The sequence below is a fragment of the Mytilus galloprovincialis genome, chromosome 2 (genome assembly GCF_965363235.1).
Source record: "Mytilus galloprovincialis chromosome 2, xbMytGall1.hap1.1, whole genome shotgun sequence".
NCBI classification, from domain to species: Eukaryota; Metazoa; Mollusca; class Bivalvia; order Mytilida; family Mytilidae; genus Mytilus; species Mytilus galloprovincialis.
In genome coordinates this window covers 29,705,278-29,722,236 of record NC_134839.1, presented here as the reverse complement: position 1 = coordinate 29,722,236, position 16,959 = coordinate 29,705,278, and the positions used below count along the sequence as shown (strand labels likewise).

At 32.1% G+C, this 16,959-nt stretch overlaps 1 long non-coding RNA gene across 1 annotated transcript; it reads left to right on the top strand.

Moving 5' to 3' along the window:
* Window positions 1–212: 212 nt before the first annotated feature.
* Window positions 213–5,911, top strand: LOC143062198 (uncharacterized). Its single transcript, XR_012974601.1, has 4 exons — window positions 213–329; window positions 3,278–3,421; window positions 4,567–4,834; window positions 5,221–5,911. It is a non-coding gene; the product is annotated as an uncharacterized LOC143062198 (long non-coding RNA).
* The last annotated feature ends 11,048 nt before the right edge of the window (window positions 5,912–16,959 follow it).

Genomic DNA, 16,959 nt, shown 5'->3' with positions numbered 1-16,959 from the left:
AGTACAAAAACAGGAACTTCTGATAAAAGTAACTTGACAAATATGACCTCCTTTTTTTCTTTGATATATTTTTAGTCATTTGATACCAAAATTACACACACATTTGATTTATTGGCAAAGCTTTAGCTATGCGTCAGAACTATTTTGTTTGAAGTATTACTAGACTTATTCTGAGCACTAATAATGGGTTCTATACCATATCTGTTTGGCAGGAGGCTTTGATAGATCGGGAGGTATACTGTATCTAAAATTTGAGGAGAAGTTCAAGACACCAGCTGCTGTTACAGCCTGGGTACCATCTATATCTGGTGGATTACGACTTTCTTTAGGTTAGTAGATTTATTACAAACAAGACACCTGGGTACTATCTATATCAAGTGGATTCCTTTTTCAATGTTTTACATATTTTCACTTCCAACATGCATATGTGCGTATGTTTTTACACTACCTCATATCCTTTTGTTTTTTTGTGAAATGACTTTTATTTTGTATCAAATTGGTATAATCCAATCGTTTTAAATCAAGTTTCAGACAAACTGTTTCTGGTTGACCTTCTTTTTCATCGTTTTTTTCAAATCGGTCAATTCAAAGTTTTAGTGCTTACTAGTTAATGCTTGTTTTGATCCTTACTGCCATTATATTCAATGCCTGTGTAACGAAGTAAGTTCTTTGGGAATTGTCAGGTGGCCAATGTCATACAAAACCAAATTAAAATATAAATTTAATTAACAAAACAAAATAAAGTAAATTCAACAAAAATGTAATATGAAATGAGAACATAAATGTAACTAAATAAACACACACGGAACAAAACAAAATGTCATGAAATAAACATAAATCAAACAAATTTCGGCCTGCACACTTTCCGCACACTGCCCGGATACGTTCCTCGTTGTACGTACTGTAGATGTAAATGATGAACTGGGTTGTTCCCCTTTAAATTTCTCTTTATAATTAAACGGACGAATTAACTAATTTTCACATATATCTGGTTGCTTCTAAATTGATTGAAGAGAACACTAAATTTGTATGAATAAATATAATGCTGAATAACAAACTATAACTGCTTTAAACTGCATAAATACTGCACGGACTTCTCGATTTCTCAACTAAAAATGTATATAATTTTACGGACTTTTTGCTCCAAATAAATAGAAACGGACTATAAATTTATCACCGCCTCCATGCGTTGTAACTCCAACCAATATATCACCGAGTTGTTACCATTTTTAACCCCGACACCATTAATTCATCGACACCATTATCTCCGACCAGTCGACAATTAGCAACGTGCCAACGCACACTAAAACCGGGCCTAAAAACCCCTGCAAAATAATAATTGAACCCAAAAATTACTTACGTTATCTATAAATATGAATAATATGGCAATTATCCGTACATTTGGACCGCGAGCAAGAAATATCATCTCGACAGCAAATTGACCTCAATGTACCATAAAATATAAGTAAAATAACTTACCTGAGTGTTGTTTCAATTAGCCTTTGGACATCCATGTCCTGTCCTGACAATTATAATGTCCAAATTGCTATCTAAACCACAAACCCAACTGCACAAACGTGTGCTACTCTCAATGATCATGTGCCGACTGATTTGAGACTCACCTGTTAAATTTCAATAGGTGCGTAATCACGTGATAAACAAGGTCTGCTTGACTAGATTACCGGTGTTAGTGAAAACAAGAGATAACATAAAATATAGTCCTAGGTGTAAAATAAATCATATAAATAATTAACTGAAGTTTGTTACAGCCTGTTTTACACGAATTGCGTTCTAGTCAATGCTTGTTTTGACGCTTATTTCTTGCTAATCAGTTCTTGTATTTTCTCATACTATATAGTCATTGTTTGGTTTTACTTTTTGATAAATATGAATAACAAATGCTTGATTGTTTTGACCTGAATATTTAACTTCTCAATGCTTGTTTTGATACATATTACAAAGTAGTCAATGCTTGTTTGACCCATGACACTTACTAGTCAATGTGTGTTTTTTTCCTTATTTGTTACCATTCAATACTTGTTTTGGCTTATAAAACTAGCTAGTAAATGCTTGTTTTAACTATATATGAAAATATTCAATGCTTTGGTTAACCAATATTTCTAACTAGTCAATGCTAGCTTTGAATTTGATCTTAAATACTTCATAATCACTACTTGTTTTGAACCATACAACTAACTAGTCAAATTTGTCTTGATCCATATGACTAACTAATCGCTCCTAGTTTTGACAAACATTACTAACTTATTAATGATGATTTGACCCATATCATGACTAATTATCAATGCTGGTTTTCACTCATATGAATATCTAGAGTAAGACATTTTTTTCTTAGACTCTTACTAGTCACTGCTTGCTTTGACTCATATACCTTATTGTCAATGTTTTTCACCCATATAACTAACCAGTCGATGTTTGTTTTGACCATATAACTAACTTGTCAATGCTTGTTTTGATCCATATATCTAAATTGTTAATGCGTGTTTTGACCCATATAAATTAATTGTCAAAGTTTTTTTTATACATATAACTAACAAATTAAGGTTTGTTTTGTTCCATGTAACTAACGTGACAATGCTTGTTTTGACCCATATAACTAACTTATTAATGCTTGTTTTACGCATATAATTAAAAAGTCAATACTTGTTTTGATCCACATAACTAATTTTGAAGTGCTTGTTTTGATACTTAACGAACAAGTCAAAATATACTTTGGCCCATAAAACAAGTCAACGCTTGTTTTGATCCATATATCTACATTGTCAATGCTTGTTTTGACCCATATAACTTACTAGTCAATGCTTGTTTTGAACCATATAACTAACTTGCCAATGCATGTTTTGACTGGTATAACTTACTTGTAAATGCATGTTTTGGTCCATATAACTTACAAGTCAATGCTTGTTTTGGATTATATAAGTAACTGTTCATAAAATAACTGTAAACTGTTCTACCTCAAGAATAGGTTACCTTAGCTGTATTTGGCAAAACTTTTAGGAATTTTTTATCCTCAATGCTCTTCAACTTCATACTTTATTTGGACTTTAATATTATTTGATTCGAGCGTCACTGATGAGTCTTTTGTACACGAAACGCGCGTCTGGCGTAACTATAAAATTTCAATCCTTGTATCTATTATGAGTTTATTGTTCATGCTTGTTATGACCCATAAACCAATAATTTACTTGTCAATGCTTGTTTTAAAACGTATTACTTCTTTCATCAACTATATATACTAATCACTCAATATCTGTTGTAGGTCCTGTCGTAAGTGTTATGTGTCATAGATTCTCATTCCGATCCGTGGTTATTTGGAGTGGACTAATTCTGGCTTTTGCCTTAATAATTTCCGGATTTGCGCCAAACATATACGTTCTATTTCTGAGTTATGGAGTGATTGGAGGTAATATTTAATATTTATAAAACTGGACTTGATTGATGACCAAAAAAATGAAAATTGCACCACTTCATTGTAATTGAAATGGAATACGGCATTTAGCCCTATGTAACCATTTTTTAGATTTTCAAATCTTTTTAGACTTGGTCTGTATTATGATAAGTCTTTATCAGAACTATTCTTACGGGTGCAAGATTTTCACGCTGGAATGTGCACCCATTGGTGGCCTCCGGCTGTGTTTACCCTTTGGTCGGGTTGTTGTCTCTTTGACATATTCGGCCCCATTTCGATTCTCAATTCTATAACTTACATGTTGAGAAAACAGTTGTAAATATTCATAAAAGAGACCAAGCTTATAATTTGATTCGCCAGACGCGCGTTTGTCTACACAAGACTCAACAGTGGCGCTCGAAACAAAACAGTTAGACAGCCAAATCAAATACGAAGTCGAAGAGCATTAAGATCCGAAATGCAGTGCCAAGTGCGGCTGAGGCATTATATATATATATATATATATATATATATATATATATATATATATATATATATATATATATATATATATATGCATGGGGCAGAAAAACATACGATTTCATTTATAAGTAGTAATTCAAAATGTTATACTAAATAAACAGTGTATTTACTGAAAATGAACATGCCAATGATATATCTATAAATACATTTATCCTGATTTAGAGTAATTTCTCGCAATTTGATTGGCTGATATTGTCCTAATAAATTTCAGTACAATTTTTTATTACGTCAATAGGAATTATCTCCCTTATTTATTACGTCAATTGGGATTATCTCCCTTATACCATTGACCTAATAAAAAATGAGTTGCTTCATAGTCCTAATATTTTATTTTTTCACAGTTTTAGATTAAAAATCTAAAATATAATTGGTTGATATTGTCCTTACATTGAATTTAAATATAATAATATGCAATATAACAAAATCAGGATAAATTCGTTACACAGTGTTCAATTGTCCTAATACGGAATTTATCGGGTCAATAAAATTCATATCGGGTTTGGCTTCGCCTCACCCGATATGAATTTTATTGACCCGATAAATTCTCGTATTAGGACAATTACACACTGTGTAACTAATAGTACATGTAGTAATAAATGGCTTACTTATTACTATAGGATTAGGACAGGCAATGGCATATTCTCCTGCTGTTGTTATTGTAAGCGCATATTTCCACAAAAAGCTTGGTACAGCTATTGGACTAGCTACATCAGGTGTTGGTCTTGGAACTTTTGCCATACCACTTTTACTAGAGGCATCATTTACGTACTACGGATATTTAGGAGCTTTAATTATGGCAGCAGCAGCATCGGTTGAAATCATTGTTTGTGGAGCTCTGATGAGACCAATATCTCTCCACCGACGCATTACAGAGTTTAACAATAGGTATTAGATGTTTTATAATTTAGTCTTGACTTCACGCGATTAAGGTGTGTTTAGATGTTAAAGTCGAACGTCCCGTGTGTTACATTTGCTCTGCATAATCATGAATTGAGAAGACAACATTCTTTATAAGTTTATTAATTTACTTTGACTTTTATACAGTTGTATGTTGTAGTTAAATATGACTTAGGTTGATTAGACCTTCCCCAATATCTGTATTCGCCCGTCTGTATACCGGGTCACCATGGCGGCCTAAGATTGGCATATGCAACTTTATGCAAAGTCCATGTATTTTTTGTTTATTATTGTCTTCTGTAATTTAGACCAGTGTATATGTTTTGTGTCAAAACGAGCTCGTAGTGTTATAAGATTTTTTTTTATTATTTCAGGAAAAGACAAGGTAGAGTTTTTGTCAATGGTGTCTCTGGAAATCAAAATCAAATCATGCCGGATAAAGATCAGTCAACAAAGACAGAGCCTACTACAGATTATAGCCGACAACATCAAATTGCAAGAAAACCACAACTTCTTAATGACGTCGACATTGTTATTTCAGTTTCGGAAAACAAGCGTATAATGACAAGAAGAAAATCCGTCGTTTCTCTGATTCGCCGTGCATCATCTGTATTCTTATTTCAGCATGATTTAAGTAAAACTAAGACCAAAACTAAGTTCTTTGACTTATCTCTTTTGAAAGATCTGAGATATAGCGCATTTTGTGTCGCAATTTTACTATTTACATTAGCCTTCTCTTCTGGTATGGTGTTTCTGCCTGCTTTTGCTCTACAAATTGGGACAAGTGAATTTGAAGCCGCTTACACAGTAGTAATAACGGGTGTATCGGATGGAATTGGTAGACTACTCGCAGGTTTCCTCTTTGACCGAAAGTTTATGAAGCCATATCGCATTTACATATACAATGTTCTAATAGTTTTCATGGGCGTTGTATCATTGACTATTCCGTCAGTAACAACTTTCCCACAGCTAGCTGTAGCTTGTGCTATATATGGATTTATCATAGGGATGTACGTCTCCCAGAAGTCTGTCATCATCGTGGATCTTCTTGGTATTGAGAATTTGTCCAAATCTTTTGGTTTAGTTCTGTTCTTTCAGGGCATTGGTGATTTTATTGGTCCTCCACTTTCAGGTATGTATCCAAACATTTCATAATTACTCTTTCCTTTACTCATATTTTATAAGTCTAAAACGAATAATCTATTAAGACTTAGTTATCATATTTTTAGTTAAATACAATTCTATAACGCTATAATGTGTACATGGTCGCATCACTTAGATGAAAGTTTATTGAACCGCAGTTTCCAACTTTTTAGACTAAATACGATCAAGATGATATATTTGGTATGAGTCATTAAGACACTAACCCAACAACACAAATAACCCAATACATATAAACCACACGAATAGTTTGCTAGAACTACTTGTTTATGCCTGACAACAAATAGGGGATTTAACGGATATTAACGTTTTGTTCTCAAGGTTTTTTTTATTACTGTTGTGCGTTTAGATGTAAAATACCATTAGATATATATATAAAAAAATGAAATAACTCTTCACAAGAGACCAAATAACACAGAAATTAACAACTATTGGACGTATCAGGACTATCACATTCGCCAGTTATCTTAATTGGTGACCGTTTGTCCTGTTGTTGCTGTATTTCCAGGTCTATGAAAAGCGAAACATTATTTCGATTCCTGTTGCAGTTGTTATTCGGGGTATGTGTTGCGAATCTGTTAATATATGTTTCGTTTTTTTTTTCGTACACAATACTGCAATGACTTTTAATCGAACAATGCATATACACAGTGTACACAATCTATAAAAAGCGAAACATTATTTCGATTCCTGCTGCAGTTGTTATTCGGGGTATGTGTTGCGAATCTGTAAATATATGTTTCTTTTTTTTTCGTACACAATACTGCAATGACTTTTAATCGAACAATGCATATACACAGTGTACACAATCTATATATCTTTTTTCATTCTAAATTTTTTCCAGGGCTTTTAAAAGATTTGAATGGCAAGTACGATTACGCATTTTATTTTGGTGGAATTGCTGTTTTACTTGGATCGTGTATTCTTCTTGTGTCTAACATAATACATTTCCTAAAGTCAAGACGGCAATACCATATATAACGCTAACTATGGGTACCAGCCTCTTCTACAATATGCTACAAAATACTATCAGGACTAAATAATTGTCAGAAATATTGTTTCCAAAATGTTTAAATCCCTTGTGTATGTATTTTTGAATTGAAAAATAAAATGCATTCTTCAGATGTTGCAGTTTTTATTTTCATGTTTCCTCGTTTTGTAAAACGTGGTGTAAACGGGAAAAATCTGATAAAAAATCTCTTGATTCTTATTTAAATAAATATAAAAAAGAAGATGTGGTATGATTGCCAATGAGACAACTATCCACAAAAGACCAAAATGACACAGACATTAACAACTATAGTTCACCGTACGGCCTTCAACAATGAGCAAAGCCCATGATTTTATTGCTTGAAATTTATTTTGAATGTATGAATGTGGTAGATAAGAGAATATCACATTTTGAAAATAATTTAGAAGTTAATAATAGAGTACATAATACACCTATTTCCAGAATAAGAAATAAACTTCAAGAACTTTCAAAGCGGTTTGTGTTTGTACCGGCCGACAAAGCAGCCAACTTGAGCAATGTGGTGTTGGTATGCCGTAAATACTACACGGACGTTCTTCAGAATGAAATTTTAAATTCATCTACATTCAAGTCCATCCGCTCCACAGAGAGTCATATAGTGAACAAACATATCACAACCACATCAAAGCTTAAGGCTTCTTCTGAACATTTGAAGGTCCCTACTATGTATTGGCTACCTAAACTACACAAAAAAACATTTAAATATCGTTTCATCTCGGACTCTAGTACGTGTTTTACAACTAATATTTCAGTGCTCTTAACTAGTTCATTAACTACTATTAAAGAGCTTATCATAAACTGTTGTAATAAAATATATGAACATAGTGGTATAAACCATTTTTGGAGTGTAAATTCTTTGGATGTTTTATATAAATTATGTTCTTTTGATGGTCCTTTTGGTTCTGTTGACAGTTTTGATTTTTCTACTCTTTACACTACTCTTCTACACTATCTTATTAAACAAAAGTTTTCCTATTTAATTAAATGGTCGTTTGGTAAAGCTGAATGCAAATATATTTGCTGCAACTCATTTAAAGCCTTCTTCTCTAATGGGAAAGGTAAATATGCTATAGATATACTTACTGGAGGTGTGATGAGATGATTGAAGCTGTTAATTTTATCCTTGATAATATTTATGTACGTTTCGGAAACAAAGTTTATCACAGGTTGTAGGTATCCCCATGGGCACTAAGTGTGTCCCTTTAATAGACCTTTTCAACAATTGTCTACACCTACAGTTAAGAACGACAACGACAGGTAAAATGTACAGGGTCGTCTCAAAAGTAAAAACTGAAAATAATTATACTGATTTTATTGCTTGAAATTTATTTTATTGGCAATAATTCAACTTTCTAAAAGATTCTAAACAACACGTAGTTTTTATTTTAAATTTAGTATGTAGAAAAGGATAGGCTTTGAATCACATTTCATCTTTTTATACGTTGAGCATAATGTCTAAATATCACATCATTAACTAGAACTTCTACTGTGTTAAAGACGAACAAACTACCAACATATTCAGGACTTGTTTCAGGCGCACAAAACATGCGGCAGAGATTTACTAGTCTTATTGGATAAAAAAACTTTCTTATGTATTGTCAGAGATAAAATTTAAAAAGAATCATAAGTTCGAAAGAAAAATAGATTTTTTTTGTATTGTCAGAGATAAAATTTAAAAAGAATCACAAGTTCGAAAGAAAAATAGATTTTTTTTTCAAAAACAAAGCTCTGTCCAGGAACAAGTTTCCCCCTCCTAGAATTGAATGCGTTCATCAGTTAGGTAAAAATTGGTTGAAAACACTATTTGGTCGTGTTGACAAGTGTATAGCAGACTGTCAAGTAATTATCTTTCATAATTTAAAAAAAATATAAGGGAGCAACCATTTAACTTTCACTTCAAAAAAAAAAATAAGGGGTGGGGGTCTCTCAGTCAGATTTTTTTCTCTCGAAAATTTCTTCGAAATTTGTTTAGTTTATCAACGCTGATCAGAATGCGGAATGATTACAAAGATTTTTTTAATCAATTAAACGTGAAATGTCGTGTAAATACATGTAATAAGCATATTATTTCGGCCCTCTTTTATATGATAGTGAAATATATTTATGTAATATGTATTATCACATATTTTGTACTGATATGTACGTTTTTGCATGGCCAATAATAGCCGGAAGTCAAGGTTGGTTATCAGCCCTCGGGGCCGATATCGATATCAGCCCTCGAAATCCATATCAAGCCCCCGAGTTTAACTTCCGTTAAACTGTCAATCAAAGACTATACAAGTTGAACACAATGAAAAGAAATTTAGAAAGTTACGAATCTGCTGTAGAAGAAAAAAGTAGAAATCAACAGTGAAAATCACAAAAGTTCCCGTAAAATTTTGACGTCATAAAGAATTTATAAAATATATGACGCCACACTGGAATGAGTAGCGATATAGGATTCTTCTTAAGCATTTTTAACATTTGTAATGTAACATTTTAAAGTCATTTAATATTTGCAATTCTTAGAATTAATATATTTATTGTTAATCATTTCTGAAACTTTTCACAAAACGTTGTTTACCTACTGTGATACGAACTTTTTTAAACTCACAGTGATACATTTTTTATTTTATTTTCGTTAAATATCTTTTTGATGAAATATCAAACATAATTTGGTGTCAGCTATTTGTTTTCTCTTGCTTAAAAATATGTGATAAATAGATTATTACATGTCATTTTTCATATGGTCCCTGGTATCAGCCCACGACCCATATCAAGCCCTCGGGCTAAAGCCCTCTGGCTTGATATGGGAGTCTAGGGCTGATACCAGGGCAATATGAAAAATGCCATGTAATAATCTATAAATATATCTTCTGAAGCTATATAGTCAATACAGTATAAAACTGCCAAATCGAATATGCATACGTTATGATAATCATTATGGATTTTTTTTTTATATTTTGAGACGACCCTTCCATTTTACCGGTAAACTGTAGGTGTCATTAGTCGGTGTCGAGAGATGTTGAAAAGGTATAGTAGCAGACTTGTTTTTTGTATTGTTACGAATCACAGTTTATGACTAAACTCAGTAAAGACCCGTCGAAATTGTATTTAATTGATAAATTCAACAATACTTACGCCTGTCCCAAGTCAGGAGCCTGTAATTCAGTGGTTGTCGTTTGTTTATGTGTTATATATTTGTTTTTCGTTCATTTTTTTACATAAATAAGGCCGTTAGTTTTCTCGTTTGAATTGTTTTACATTGTCTTCTCGGGGTCTTTTATAACTGAATATGCGGTATGGGCTTTACTCATTGTTGAAGGCCGTACGGTGACCTATAGTTGTTAATGTCTGTGTCGTTTTGGTCTTTTGTGGATAGTTGTCTCATTGAAAATCATACCACAGCTTCTTTTTTATATTACCGTTATCTTGATGATATTTTTTCGTTAAATAATTAAGAATTTTCTCAATATACTGCTGAAATTTACCCCAAGGAACTTACTTTAAATAAATCAAATTTATTCGGTAATAACTGTCCTTTCCTGGATTTAGATATTTCGGTTTTAAACGGAAAACTCCACACTAAAATTTACGACAAAAGAGACGCTTTTTCATTCCCTTTTGTTAATTTTCCATTTTTAGATGGTGATGTTCCTTTGGCACCATCTTACGGTGTTTATATTTCACAGCTCGTTCGCTATGCCCGTGTCTGTTGTGACGTTTTTTAACGAACGCAATCTATGTATTACTGGTAAATTATTAGACCAGGGATATCGTTACCATAAATTACTTGAAAACCTTTACTAAATTTTTCCATAGATATAAAGATTTAGTTTTGAAGTTTGGTTGTAAATTAAAAGCTAACTAAATAGTACTACATTTTATGTAGTATGTTATATACAGATACACATTCGTGGATCTACAATCTGTCGATACCTGTAACTTGGCATTGCACAAGGTCATGTTTTTTTCTGGTTGTTTATGACGTACTTACACTAAATCCATTGGATGTTGGATGTGTACGGATTGATAGTTTAGTCTTAGATGCAAGATTTTTTTTTATTAGTTGTTAGTGGCTTTGAACTAGCTGTCAGATAACTGCGAGTACTCTCAGATCTGTTCATTGTGTCTTTTTGTGTCGGGATGTACAAGTACCCGGCCACGTCCACTTGTATTTTTGTCCATCTGATGAGTTAAGCCTTTTTCAACTGATTTTCATCAAAAATCCAAGATGGCCGCCAGCGGGGGACTTAGTTTAACATAGGACCTATGGGAAATGCATACAAATGACTTCTTCTAGAGAACCACTGAATGGAATGAAACCAAACATGGCATGAATGTTCCTTATGAGGTACTGACCAAGTGTTGTTACTTTGTAGCCGATCCATCATCCAAGATGGCTGCCAACGGGGGACTTAGTTTAACATAGGACCCTACGGGAAATGCATACAAAAGTCTTCTTCTAGAGAACCACGGAATTGAATGAAATCAAACATAGCATGAATAGTCCTTTCTTTATGAGGTGCTGGCCAAGTGTTGTTTTATTTGTTTTTATATGATTTCAAAAACCCAAGTAGAGTCAGGTGAGCGATGCAGGCTCTTGAGAGCCTATAGTTATAGTTCGTTCTTATGTTGTACTGTTATACCACTGTCCCAGGTTAAGGGGAGGGTTGGGATCCCGCTTACATGTTTAACCCCGCCACATTATTTATGTATGTGCCTGTCCTAAGTCAGGAGCCTGTAATTCAGTGATTGCCGTTTGTTTATGTGTTACATATTTGTTTTTCGTTCATTTTTTTTTTATATATATAAATAAGGCCGTTAGTTTTCTCGTTTGAATTGTTTTACATTGTCTTATCGGGGCCTTTATAGCTGACTATGCGGTATGGGCTTTCGCTTATTGTTGTTGATTGGAGCGTTTGTTGTTGGTGATAGATTGAACCTAGTTAATTTTAACTAGTGAACTTCAAATATTAGTCAATTAAGATCGGTTGGTTTCGGAGGAAACCGGAGTACCAGCGTATAAATGGGTTGAAATGGTACGGGTTCAATTTTTAAAAAACTCCAGACATGGTTACTAAATAATTTCATATTCACAAATCTATTTTCAATCGCTTTTAAAATTAAGTATTATTATCTTTGATTTATTAAATATAAAAGAATGTAAACTTTGATTTATAACAAATATCTATTTAATCGATTTTATATATTTAAGCAAAAAAAGTATAAAATGGACTTATTAAGGAAGACAACTCCACTCAAATAAATTCAATTTAAAAAAACATAGACTTATCTCCCTTTGTTTACAATTTGCACGAACAAAAATGGTTAAACGCGTTTTTTTTCAATGAATATTAATATCTGATACGCTCTGGGCGATACTTTCGATGCGTTCTGAAGATATTCAAACAAAAATGAATGTCTCATCAGAAGGACGTTATATCCGAGATTCAGTCTGATTGATGTAGTTGCATTAGACGCTTTGGCCTTGCTTTGGTATCTTTTATCTATTCAATTACAGATATTTTTTCTTCAACTGTTTAAGTATCTTTATCAATTAACTATGTCATCCCTCTACTCTTCTGGCCTGGAATCAGTTAGTGTAAAAATGAGAATAGAAAAAGGGAATGCTTCCAGACGTTTAAATTCATCATTTCAATCTATGCATTTCATATATATATATAGTCGAGTAGTGTGTAAATAGAATATTAGAAGTGTCTTGAATACCATGCGCATAACAACATTCATTCCACAAAAATTGGTCACCGAACATATATTGTCACAACATTTTTTGATGTTTGAAGATTTCTTTAAATCTAATAAATACCTACAATTGACAACAAGAAACAACGATAATCTTAAAAATCAAATTTAATGAGAACCAACATCTTTTTTGAGCGCACGCATTTAATTTTTTTTTAGTAAATTCTTATAAGATAAAGATGAACAAGAGTTAATTCCAGGATTAATTCAAGAACAACATTTTAAGGTTATATAAGATATTTTACTCCTTTGTAACAACAAAGTGAACCACTGAAAGCTCTCGTTCGGGCGATTTTGTAATGATCGTACAGCATACCAGACATCTATTGACAAAATAATCTAGAGATCAGCTTGAAAAATTACAAACAGACAGCTCAAAATATGTCGAGCACTAAGACGGCGTGCACAAAGTTGACGGCAACTGTAAAATGCACTTTTAAAAGATGTTTTATTCAACCTTGTTTAAAAATCTTTTAAACAGGGAGGGGTTTTTGAATGATAAAATAATAAATGCTAGCCATTAAAATCCACATTATTAGCAAGGTTATAAAAATTCAATATATAAAGTATTAAACGAACTAAGAGAAAACGGCAAAAATATGTGTAACTTGTAACATTAAATAAGTATAAAAAAAGATTTTTTTACCTAAAATTTATACAAATTCAACATATTTACCCGCATATTCGTATAATAGAATTTTTCGAATTCGGACAATGACGTTATACGATACCCCCCATAAAATCAAAAACGGCCATAGTGAATGAGTTTGGAACGTAGTTCGCTATGTGTAAGAAGTAGTAATTTGGGAGGATTAATATTCGAAAATGGAAGAATCGGCAAGAAAAAATATGTAATTGCTATTTTTTTTATTACAAAATAACTTGATATTCCAAATGTGCATATCAAGAGGTTTAAAAAAATCTGCAAAATATGAATGATTCGATAGTCAAGACTAAACACCTGAACCTTTTTAATGTCCAACTATCGCGTTACAATAAAAAGAAATGACGTTTTGATAACGCTACTTTCCAAATAGTGCCCCGACATAGTCGCTAATCATTTACAGTCATGATTACACTGCTCTTATCGTATATTTATTTATATTTCCAGAATGTGCATTTGCTGCACTTTGTGTTAAAAAAAAGAGGAGTATAATGAACATTTATGTTTAAAGTAATGTTATAAACTAAATGTCCAGTGTTTTTGTTACGCTTACGTATTCGGGGGGAAAATGCCGACGTCGTAAATGATTTTTAGTTATTTGAAGACGTTACGTTTGTGGACTCAGATTTATGCACGCCGTCTAAATCGTCCCCAGTCTAAACCATTTAAGAATAAATCCGAATTTACTTTTTTAAAATACGCCATCAAAACCAATTTCAAATTGACAAATGACCTCATAATTATATCGACAACCACAGACAAGCTTTTCTACTGACCAATGCATATGTGGCGCGATAAAACAAGTGTGAAACCAGCGGGAGGCAGGAGAAAGAGAGCAGGATTTATCCGAGAAATAAAAAAAAATATGAGTGTTGCTTATTATTCTGTTTAAAGAATAGAATAAAGGGGGAGATTTATAAAACTGATAGTATCAACTTGTGAATAGCAGTTATAATATTTAGTCATTTTATTTGTCCGAAAGTATGTAAACCCGGATATAATGAATGTCTACTAGTATCTTTCATAATCACAAGCACACCCAAATATTTGATAACTCAAGAACTATTATTCATAAAACATATACTATAATTAAATGAGCGAATCACACAGCATGGTTTGGTAATGTCCTTTTACTTGTTACTATCTGTTGATCCTACCCCTAGGTTTGAATGTAAAGCTACATTTTCTTTTGTCAATGGCAGTCAAATATATGTCTTATTATTCTTATCACAAATATTTATCACATTTTAATGATGATGAAAATATGTTTTACACGCGTCATGCTATGCGAACCTATTATTACTGACGCCTCATTAGCTTTAATTAGGTGTCCATCATTAACTTAAAACATTTTCCATACTGGTCATTTTAAGAATATAGAAAGCAGTTGCTATATTTTCATAAAATGCATAAACCTGTAAAGCTTATATTTTTTAAATTGATATCCATTTTCCTGAATCTTTTTTTTTTCTTAAATCTAAGGTTTTTATACCCCTTTTTGTGATATAGCTCTGAACGTTTGTACGTATTATTAAACCGAGTGTTCAAATGTTTAGGTTTGGATATTTCATTTCTGTCAAATCTCACGCATGCTGATTGTTCTGTTAGTAATGTGTAGACATCCTATAAGTCCCTTCTTCCCTGATATTGGGTCCATTTACAAAATTTGAATTTACGAAAGAGCTCAAGCAAAGCGTATATGATACTGATAGCTACAACTCTCCTCTACTGGCAATGTAATATAGAAAACTCAAGACCTGTTTCATATGCATATTCATTATACAACCTTTATGGAATTATACAGTATGTATATTAAAGATGTGGCATAATTGCCAATGAGACAACTCTCCACGAGAGACCAAGATATAGAACATTAAAATAATGGAATATCATAAAGACCGCTCTCTCACAAGTAAAATACCCTTACTGTAAAAATATATTTAAAGTGCATACACTACATGCATATAAAATTATATAGAGAGCAGGCCTTATGGCGCATGTTTATATGGGTCGAAATGTTAAAGGTCTTTATTATAAGCTCTTTTTGTCAGTACATCAACTTCCATATTTTTCATTTACTGTTTTAACTTTTTATGTGTGTTAAATGTTCATGCAGTTGGAAATTAAATGCAGAAAGGACAAAAATCACCTGCTTTGACCAGTCTGCGCCCTAACTCCTTAAATGTATGCCGCGTCATTAGTGGAGGTGCAGTAAAGCCAATTAAGCTATATATATATATATATATATATATATATATATATATATATATATATATATATATATGTATATATGTATAAACAATTTACACCAGAATGATTTGCTAGAGCTCTATATAGGACTAAAATGTATTTCAAGTTTAATATACTGGCATTCTTTCTGGTAATAAAGGGTCAGATACACAGTTTTACAAATATTGATTTAGATTCTATACAAGCTTTCTTTTTAAATCTGAATATAATTCTAGGTGCGATCATTTTATTTAGAGATAGTATATTTAATGCGGTCATCCGAATCCCTTCCCATAAACATCCATATCGATTATGTAGTTTATAATAATAATAAAAATGTATGTTTTACACTTATTTCGAGATAAATTATCTTGATACGATAAGCCATACTTTTCCCCTAAAGATTATAATTACAAATATGCTTTTAATGGTGTAATGTTAACGATTTTATAGCTTTCTAATGTCCATTTAGGTTTTAAACAAGCAATAAAATTAAAATTTGATTACTGCCATAGGCTACCATGTTCCCTGGCACAGAAAGCATGCAGATAAAAAAAAATATCGAAGAAAAAAAATAAGGTAGAAGGTTCTTAGAAGGCAAAATTATATGGCTTCAATTATACATTAGAAAATCGGTAGTAATTTGAAGACGTATATGCAAACATTGGTATGGAAACTTACATAATAAAAGCTTTTTGTAATTTTGGAACATTTTGATTTGTTGACTGTGTAAATATTTGAATGTAAGTAATTGTGTTTATTTGTTTGTTATTTTTCTTAGGTTGCCACGATTGTTTATAAATGAGAGGATATTACTTGTAAACATGGCAGAGAAAGTAATGTTTGTCAACTAAGATATGTGGACTTTTCTTTTCCGTTATCTTTGAAATAACCAATAAAGAAAGGATTAACACTATATAACATAAAATCCTTTGTTTTGAATTCTCTTTGTGTGTCAACAAAATTCCTGAAAGCAGAATCAACAATGATGAATTCTTGCAATTTGTATTGTCTGAATTCTGCAAAAATTTGGCTTCTGTTTTATTCCACACTCAAACATGTAAAAGTTCATCGTTTGCATAAACAAGCGAGTAGCCGAAAGCAAATTCCATGACATTATCATTTGAATTAGGAGTTATAAAGGGTATATGTTTTTTGCCAATGTCAAAAAGTGACTAACTTGTTACATTAACTGATTTGCATGTTAAAATGATGGTCGAAAGTAAATGGTTTTTTTTTATAGTATTTTCATCTATACGCGATATATTTTATAGACCAATTGTC